A 9,217-nucleotide genomic window follows, 5' to 3' on the forward strand; every position below is an offset into this window, starting at 1 on the left:
GTATGTGGATGCTATCATACCAGCACTAAAGCACCGGATCCCATCAGAACTCTGAAGTTAAGCGTGCTTGGGCGAGAGTAGTACTACGATGGGTGACCTCCTGGGAAGTCCTCGTGTTGCATTCCCCTTTTGCTTAATTTTTCCTCGTGTTCATCCGTTTCGTTGTGTTTTTTTTTTGTGCAACCGAATCACAGCGAGACTTCGGCGGTGCACCGGAAGCGGGGTGACACCCCGCAAGACGTGGGGCCCACACGAGTCGGGAAGCGGGCGGGGGCGGGGGAGGTGGCGCGAAAGGCGTGCCACTATGTAAAGCTTGCAATCCCTCCTTGAATGGTCTTCGCTGCACAACATTACATTTTTTTTTACCTCTTGCCTCCGATTCGTCAATGGCGTTCCTGTTTCACCTAGTCTTACATCGTCCCTTGCCATCCTAAGAATAGTCTTGGAAAGGTTAAGAGCCCATGAGCTTTATACTAAATTCAGCAAGTGTAAATTTTGGTTAAAGGAAGTTGCTTTTCTTAGACATACAATAACAGAAGGAGTAGCAATGGATCATGCTAAAGTCAAAGCACGGCATTGGCGTTCCCATGTGGCGGGAAATAGAAGATCCATGGACTTCCGCTAAAGCCTGATTACGCTAGGGTGTCAGTGAACATGGTATATAGGAATTGCACGTTCCTCCCACTTCCTATTCCCCTAGACGACAACATCAGGACACTTGGGGAGGCCGTCCACTCCTTCATCCAATGGTCGAAGAAGTTTATAACACTAGTTGCCCCTACACCGTCCCCGCAGCCTCTATCTCCAGTACGCGACGGCAGCGACTTCTCTTCTCATCGTACTCCGCTGAAGGTCAAATCTCCTTCTATACTACATGAGCAACAACAATTGTCTAGCAAAACTGGCTAATAGTCCACCAAAATGGCACCTCTCGGAAAGCGCAAAGCCAACAAACAGAAGGATAAGGGCAAGCAGGTAGAAGAAAAATCTCTATCAAACATCTACGTGGCAGGCCAACCATTACTAAGCAAGAAAGCATTGGAGCAATTGGGCTGGGCAAGTATGATTCTGCATGACCTATACATGAAGCGATTCCATGAGGAGAAACAACTTTCTCCTTGTTTCAGCGCCAAGTACAAGCGGCAACATTTTCTAAAACCAGTTGGATCCTTCCTCGTGACCTTCGAGGATTTATTCCTCCTCTACTGTCTTGATAAGCTGGACGTCGGTCTAGTGAGATGATGGACACTTTAAGTGTTATTAATCACAGTCTATGCTTAATGAACCACCTAACTCATTGATACGTTCATTCATCTATATTACTCTTATGTGTAGACTTATGATTCAAGAAGCCAGGAGAGAGAATCCGAGAATTGGATTCCTCAACCCACAGGTCGTATGTGGGTCAACGATCACTTGGTCTCCGGGAGAGGTCAAAAAATACATCGCGATGGACATAGTCTTTCTATGTGGATCAACAGACCTTATTATTCTACCGTACAACTACCGAGACCATTGGATGCTAGTTAGTTTGTATCTATACACATAATCAACACTGCATATATGTCGACTCGATGTACTACGACCCAGATAGGTATTCAGATTTGACATATTTGTTGACAAGGGTGTTCACGAAGTATATTTTGATGGGCGGATTGTACAGAGAGATAAACCCTCAGCGACCCACCAACATAAGTTCTCGGTAATAATTTCTCCGTCGTACATCAATTTATCGTTATAATAAGCATTCCATAGAACTAAATGTACCGTGCACAAATTTCTACAGTTTCATAGGCTGCCGCAGGGCACTAATCTCTGTGGGTTCTATGTTGCACAGTGTTGGGGGTCTTTATTAAGGACCCCCGACGACCCCTTGGCTTAACCAGCCCGGCCTCCCAAAGGCTCGGCCTCTCAATGCCTCCTCCTCCTGATGCCTCGGCCTTCCGGAGTCCTGCCTCCCGAAGGCTCAGCCTCCCAAAGGCTCGGTCTCCCAAAGCCTCGGCCTCCCGAAGCCCCAGCCTTCCGAGGTCCTGCCTCCCGAAGGCTCAGCCTCCTAAAGGCTCGATCTCCCGAGGCCTCGGCCTCCTGAAACCCCAGCCTTTTGGAATCCTGCCTCCTGGAGGCTCAGCCTCCCAAAGGCTCGGTCTCCTGAAGCCTCGGCCTTCCGCTGCTTGGGCCGGCTTCCCGGAGGCTACTGGGTGAGTCATCAGGCCTCAGGAAAGATCTGCCAAAAAGGAAGCGCCAGTCGTACTTTGCCTGCGCGGAGGTGACCGACATTAAATACCTAAGCTAGCAGATGCCGCTCTGACACCCCGGCATGATAGAGGCTATCCTGACACCCCTTCAGGGGGTAGGCACCATGATATTTACCACGGTGGATATTTATCTCCCTGATAGGGTAGAAGGTAATTATCCGGGATAAAGCCTAGTAATTCGGTCAAATCTCGGATATTTGTACATTATAATAACTTGTACGCCAAACTACGCACGATCCTATAAATAGGAGGCCATGGTCCTCTAGGCAAAGGACGGGCAAGACAGCAAAAAAGATACAAAGGTGAAAACATACCAAATCACGTTGTGATATTCCTCCCACAGTGATCCATTTTTTTTACCATCAATACATTCGTGGTGTTCTTTCCTCTTAAATTTCATCTCCAAGCTTAAGTCTCCTCCTTAGAAGAAACTCTCGCCGTACTTTCTAGGACAAGACGAACTCTTGCACCAACACACAATATATGCTGCAAATCCACCGGTTAGTGTAATTATAGTATATCAAAATGCATTTTTCATCGTTGTGCCTAACTATTTTAATTTTTATCTACAGATATATAAAGTTCCTACAAATAATCTCATGAAGAACAGTCTCATATATATTCAAAAACTGCTCGTCCATTTCATACTTGCGGATATCGTAAAGGAGATTGGCAAATTTTATGAGCGACAACTTTAGAAGCTATGGTTTGTAATCTCAACAGAATATATTGAAAATGATTGCATCTTGTAGTCTATCGATGTATTATACCTTTATGACTAAAGATATAGAAAATAAAGCAAATAAACTCATTACTTTCTTTTAATTTAGTGTGCTAAAGCTAATTTGTTGGTTTATTGTCAGGTATGGGGTTGACTCAAGAATGAAGAATGAATGCTTTGCAATGTTGTGAGGATTTCTGATATTGATATTTTACTTCTGTTTATGTGTATGACTTTGAGATATTGGATAAAGATGTTCGATTGATATGTGTATGTCGTTCGATCTGTTGTTGTTTGAATGTAAATAATCCATGAATGATTTATTATTGATATGTCAGTTTATATTTAGTAATATATGAATACAGTACTGTATAAATACACAGTAATAGATGGTTCTACACCTACAATAGTATATACAAATGAACGGTATAGACGGCTCGAAACTGGAGCCGTCTGTACTAAATCGTGATAATCTATAATACAGACAGCTTTAGTCACGAGTCATCTGTATAAATTTTTGTACAAACGATTTAAAACATGTTTATACAAATCTGATTTATAAATATTTTTTTCACAAACAATTAAAAAACGTCTCGCACAGATATTTCGATACAAATAAATTCTGTAGTAGTAGGACCTGATGCCCCGAGACCCATGGCAAAGGGAGGTGAGGTGCAGTAGCGCGAGGCGCAGCCGCGTCCAACTCGTGCAGTCGTACCCCGCAACCGACGGCAACAGGAAGAGGACGGGCTGGTTCAAGGCGGCAAGGCAGGTGGCGGCAGGCTGCAGGCGCCAGGCGGCGTGCCCGTCCACGGTGCAACTCGTGCCGTGTATCCGACGCAGCAGCTTAGTCGTTAGGAGAGACTAAGTACTTATTTCTTAGCACAGATGTGTAAGTAGACACGCATGTGTAATCGATATATATATATATATATATGCATATAATTATGTTTAACTTATAGAGAACATACACTTTTAAGTATCCGCTTGTTCTATTATCTAGAAAAAATTAAGTATCTACAGAGAAGATAAATCTTTTGTGTACTTGATGTTGTGCTCCATTAAGCACCTTTATACAGCATCTTGCATTGCGTATATGCAAATCACCCCAAATCCGCCTATCAATATCTTTATTGTAGTGGGAATACATACAAAATCAAGACATATTAGTGGCACATATGCAAATCACGCCAAATCCTCTTATCAATATCTTCATGAGGTTCGATCCCAAACATGAAAAACCATATCAACAGGTTAGAACACAGTACAACTCTCTTATTTTTAAGGAAAAACACAAAGTGCAACTTGAAGAAACAACAGAGCACTCCGAATGAATGTTACAACGCAAGAATTTTATAGAATTTTGCCAGAAACAACTCAATTTCTGTAGTATTCAGAAGAAATTATCGCGTTTCAATGCGACCCCAAAGGAGAAAAGAGTGAAAATCTTGATATCGATGTGACCGTACGACACCAACAAGCCAGTAGCTAAAGTAGGACTTGTCATTTCAGGGTTTTTTTTTTTCTGCTGCAAGTCATGGATGAAAGTTCAGTATGCGATATGTATCATGAAAATTCAAACAGGATTAGTCTTCGTGGTCAGGAATGACCATTTCTTGATAACTCGGTCTATCTGTATTGAGGGGAACAACCACATTCTTAAATTTAAAATAGAAATTTAAAAGAGTACCGGTCAAATTTTCCGATGTCATGCACGCAAGTGCAGCGACTAGGAGGCCGTCCGGCCTGTCAAATTTTCTAAAGGAATTGAAAGCGGCTGTTTTGCCCGAGTGATACGGACTTTTTTTTTAAACCTCGGTACAATATATAGACACAAGTATACACTCATACCATCATATGCACATACTCACATATCGTTTACTGAAGATAAGAGATACAAAGTTTAGAGATTAACGAAGTCTCCACAAACGACTCGATGCTGACGGGTATATCACCTCTATCACTAAAAGAAAATTCTGACTTGGTAAGATATACAAGAAGCAAATCTGTGATTTAATTGCTTGTGAATGGAGGTAAAACCACATTCACTAACCACACAAACCAAGGCTTTGTTCTCCAAGTGATTCGGACTATGTAGTCTGTGCAAGGAAAGATGGTTACGTTTTTAACTTTTAAAACAACTAGAACGGATTGCACAGTTATTTCATATAATTCCATAGCTAACCAAGATTGTTAATCGCTGTTCTTATGGCTTCCCATGGAGTCCCAGAAGAGCTATAGCACCGCCATAGCTATTTATTTTGGATTTTCAGGGTTGCCACGTTATGGTCCAAAAAATCTATAATACATATAGCTAGCTATTTAGAACCATGTGGCTAACAGACCAATTGATCTTTGTAGACGTTTCGGAATGCCTTAGGAAGTCTGGAAAAAAAACTGCTTCAATAACTTCTTCAGTTACTTTCAGGATGCTAGGAATAGTAGCACGTCCTTTGATGTGTTATCCATAAATGCTTCAAAAGCTGCCTTCAGATTGCTTGAAGATAAGGTTGCCTTCAGATTGCTTCAATTTGTGACGTATTTCAAAATCACCTACTTATGTAACACACCCAAAATTGCTTCTATGTCAATAAAATTTCAATAAGTTCTTGCTAATAATATTATCGAGCACTCCCAGGCAGAGAATTTGGAACCAAGAGTCCAACATCATATCTACAATTCCACTAGTACAACAAGCAACTGAGAATATACAGTTCATCAATTTCAAGTTTTACAACCAACCACAAACATGTGAATAATCTTCACGACATTTTCACACCACAAACTCCATTGGCTTCTTGCCATTGTTGAACATTCCCATCGTGATTTTTACAACTGGCAAATCAACCCAGTACTAATAACCATACACGTGTCACACATATGTGCAATCAATAATATTATAATAGGAGCAAAAGAATTTTAAGTGCGTTTAAAAAATTATCAAAGACTGCACACGCAATACACGTTTCCTGATAGATCTCATGCAAAATATAACATTTTATTGATTAAAAAATAAATTTTATCCAAATCAAAGAAAAAATTTATACTTAGAATTTTCCAGTCCACATGTTCTTTGATATGCAAAGAGTTACATATCTACATGATGCTCGGGCATTTTCTGGCCCAAACATTCCTTGTTTGAGTTGTTTTATCTTGGATCCGACAGCTCATGTGCTTTCTTCCGCCTCGATTTTTCCTTTTTTGCTTCTGTCCAACGCTCCTCCACCACTGTTGCCTGAAATCCTTAATGTCTCTGATTCAGGACAATAAAAGATGAAAAAAACCTGAAAATTCTCTCAGAACAGACACTCTACAGGTACACACTAATCAGAACAATATACTCATACATTCATATATTAGCAAAGGGTCATAAAAATTGTAATAATCACTTTTTTCTGTTGCCAATCTACTGTAATCATTAGAGATACATGATCTTTCTATCCTGGTTAAAGTAGATGGCATAAGTACTAGCAAATCATTACCCTTTAGACACCTTTAGCAACATGATGACAACAACTTTAATTATGACATTGTCGGACCCTCCTTTGGGTTACCTTACATAACTCATACCAATACCTGGATTAGTAGCTGGTACGCATGCTTTTCCAACAGAAGTGGACATCACTGGCATACGTCAATTGAAGTATGGCATTAGGGTAGATCACATAGTTCATTACAACAAGGCCCGTAGGCTTAAATAAACAGTCTTACAACATAACAGGATTAACGCAAAAGCGACACAAGCCCTATAGGCAACTTAAGTGCGAACAAAACCTAACTCTTTTACTCTTCATCTTCATCTTCATCTTTAACGAAGTCAATGTATGGGTCTTCATCTGAATCAAAATGTAGCAAGAGTGAGTACATAAGGTACTCAACAAGTTCTACCTCAAGGGGAAAAAAATAGATGCATAAGGGTTGAACAAGGGTAAAGCTATAGAGTCTTTAGGTTTTACGAAAAAACCAAATTTGATGTAGGGGTTTAGTTTTCAAAGCTTTTTTTCAAAACAGTTGAGAAAAACAAGGTTGAGTTTAAGATTATGAGGCTATTGGCCCTGTGGGAGATGCAATCCATCCCACCAGCTTCCAAGTTTTATAGTTGGTAGATACCGCATTCCTGCCAAGTCAAGGCTCAAAGCATGTATTTCCAAAATACGGGCACACTGCCCACTCACACATCAAGGGATACTCACACCACAGAGCTAGTCAATAAGAGACCACACCATAGCATTGTCCATGACCATAGACACGACTATTCAAATAAATTAAACACTCTGCAAACGTGTACAACTTTACCCACATGATATGTCCGACCTCCAACTGCGATCAGCAATGGAGCGGCATAATGAGGCTACTCACCAATTGAACCAGGGGCTTTTTTCTTTCAAGTCAGCCACTCAGGTCTAGGGCCTCTCAGGGCTCATCTGGAATGTAACAGCCTCCAGCTGGACCTCGAGCCTCCCAATGGATGACTCGAGTCTTCTCCTGACTCCCGTTGCAATGCCTGCCTTCAGTTAGTCCTTCGCAAAAGCTAAAAGGTGAGTTGCCAACTTAAGCATGCATATTACTATAGATTGAAACAACGGCTCTATTGGTTGTGTTTGAAACTCTGGGTCAACGGTGTAGGACTTACCTTTATTGAAGTTCTCATCCACTTCTTCTTCAAACTCTGGGTCCTCCGGATCCTTCTTGAATGTTCCCTCCTCTAACATATGCAACGAATGACAATAAGCACTCACTCAAACAATCAAGCAATTAAATTATTAAAAAAATGAAATTACAAAAATTATGATATTAACATGGTTGGGTGAATCTCGGATTTAGATGAACATTGGTGGAAGAATCATAAAAAACGGAGTTAGAATGGAGGAGAAACGGGCTTCGATAGATTTGTCAGAAGGTTAATTCAGGAAAAAGAAAGGGGGAGAATGTTCCTAGAATCCTCTTCGAAAATGGAATTTTGGATAAATATTTTGGAAATAGTATTGTGTTATGGACTGGGTCTATCGAATAGTGTATCTAGGGTTTACTGTGCACAGTCTACGATGGACTAGGTCCACGAAACAATGGCGGTTCGGGCCAGGTTTGAGCTCGGCTCGGCTCGACTTAGTTGGTTGGCTTAGGTTTTGGTGGGGCTAGCTCAGCTCAGTTGAAAGGCAGCTTGGACAGGTGGCTCGAGTAAAGGGTGGGGCACACAAGTCAGGCGGGGGAGAGGAGATAAGGGTAGGCAACATCCAGCTTTTGGCCTGGGTGGATTAGGCAAAAGAGAGAATAGAGGGAGAGAGAGAGAAGGTGGGCGGTGGCGGCGGAGGGCTCCGGCGACCAGTGGAAGGAGGAGGTTGTGATCGGATCCGGCTAAGGTGGCAATGGATCTGGGCTGGCAATGGCAACGACGAGGGTGGCTGGCGACGACGACAAAGGAGGCGACCGGTGACGGCGTGACTAAGGTATGTGAGTAGGGTTATGGTTCTTAGGGGGCTTCAGGCTCGGCCTCCTTTTATAGGCGTCTAGGAAGGAGAGAAGTGGCGGCTAGGGCTTGGGCGCAGCATGGCGCTGCAGTGGCCCTACCGCGAATCATAGGACGTGTGTGCTGCACATGATGGAACAAGATTACCGAGTGGTTGGTGATGACGGCGACGTAGGTGTGGCTATAGTGGCACGGAGGATGGCATTGACGTGAGCCACGGCGAGGATAGGGTGACATGCGGCACAATGCAATGGTACATGATGGAGTATGGAGGTGATAGAGAGATGATTTTTTTTTTTGTTTTGGTCGAGGAAAAGCTGGGTGTGACAAACCTACCCCAATTAGGAAAATCTCATCCTTGAGATTTGGTAGTCTTCCTCGAAGAGGTAAGGGAACTACTTCTTGATTTCATCTTCACGCTCCCAGGTAGCTTCGGCTTCGGTGTGGTTGCACCACTGCACCTAATAGAACCTGACCATCGATCTCCTGGTCTACCATTTTGCTAGGTCCAATATTTTTATTGGCCTCTCTTGGTACCGAAGATTGGGTTGATAGTCCACCACTTCTATCGTTACTTGTTCCTCAGGAACCCTTAAACACTTTTTCAATTGCAAGACATGGAAGACATTGTGAATGTCTGACATTTCTTTAGAGAAGTTTGAGATGGTATGCCATTGAACCTATTCAGTTCAGTATCTTGTAGGGTCCAATGTACCGAGGTGCTAATTTACCTCCAATTTGAATTATCTGTCTGCCTCTTATCGGTGACACCTT

The 9,217-nt window shown here is 42.3% G+C and overlaps 1 non-coding gene across 1 annotated transcript; it reads left to right on the forward strand.

Annotated features, from left to right (window-relative positions):
• Positions 1-6: 6 nt before the first annotated feature.
• Positions 7-125, forward strand: LOC133894107 (5S ribosomal RNA). Its single transcript, XR_009904924.1, has one exon. It is a non-coding gene; the product is annotated as a 5S ribosomal RNA (ribosomal RNA).
• Positions 126-9,217: the final 9,092 nt, after the last annotated feature.

This window comes from Phragmites australis, chromosome 15 (assembly GCF_958298935.1).
Source record: "Phragmites australis chromosome 15, lpPhrAust1.1, whole genome shotgun sequence".
NCBI lineage: Eukaryota > Viridiplantae > Streptophyta > Magnoliopsida > Poales > Poaceae > Phragmites > Phragmites australis.